This window comes from Lygodium microphyllum, chromosome 18 (genome assembly GCF_053477565.2).
Source record: "Lygodium microphyllum isolate KBCC chromosome 18, Lygodium_microphyllum_v1.1.10, whole genome shotgun sequence".
In the NCBI taxonomy this organism is placed as follows: domain Eukaryota; kingdom Viridiplantae; phylum Streptophyta; class Polypodiopsida; order Schizaeales; family Lygodiaceae; genus Lygodium; species Lygodium microphyllum.
The window spans coordinates 39,782,541-39,783,304 of record NC_141152.1 but is presented as its reverse complement, the minus strand read 5'-3'; the positions used below and the strand labels follow the sequence as shown (position 1 = coordinate 39,783,304).

Below are 764 nucleotides of genomic sequence, written 5' to 3'. Positions count from 1 at the left end.
GATTTAGGGTTTTGTATATAAAGTTGAAAAGTGAATGAGAAGCTCATTCTTGTGTGTGGCCAAAAGTAGCTCTCTTCTTCTTCTTCTTCTTCTTGTTCTTGCTTGCTTGAGCTTGTGCTTGAGAGATGGAGTGTGAGAGTGTGAGGGAGTGAGTGTGTGAGGGTGAGGGACCGAGGAGGAGAAGCTCTCCATCTTCTCCTCTCTTCTTCTCTTCTCTTCTCTTCTCTTGTCTTGCTCGCGGCAATGGAGCTTGGAGTGTGGAGCTTGCTTGAAGCTTGCACTTGGATCGTGGAGCTACTGGAGTGCGCGGGAGAGGAGGTAACTTGAACGGCACGGAGGTAAGCTCACTACACCCGTAGATATGGATTGCACGTCGGTTATGTGAGAGGTAGCCATTAGTGCTCGGCTTGGAATGCTTGAAACAATAAGCGGTCCGTGGGTCTTGGCAGTTGAGTGAAAGCTCCCACATTTTGGTTTCATTGCCGGGACTTGAACCCGGGTCGCTCGGGTGAGAGCCGAGTATCCTAACCAACTAGACTACAACGGACCACTTTCTTTGGTTTGTATTTCAAACTCTACCCAAAATTTTCCTCTTCTCATCTGGATTTGCATAAGTGTTTGCCTTTATTGGTTGGGTCTCCACAATCCCAATGGAGGTTAGATTTGCTATCATAATTTACTATTACTTTCATTTTTACATGCTTGAGGCTGTTAAAAACCTCTATTACTCTTCCTCCGGCACAACCCTCTTGCCTAAATTAGCC

At 46.3% G+C, this 764-nt stretch overlaps 1 non-coding gene across 1 annotated transcript; it reads right to left on the bottom strand.

Moving 5' to 3' along the window:
* Positions 1–474: 474 nt before the first annotated feature.
* On the bottom strand, positions 475–547 carry TRNAE-CUC (transfer RNA glutamic acid (anticodon CUC)). Its single transcript has one exon. It is a non-coding gene; the product is annotated as a tRNA-Glu (tRNA).
* Positions 548–764: the final 217 nt, after the last annotated feature.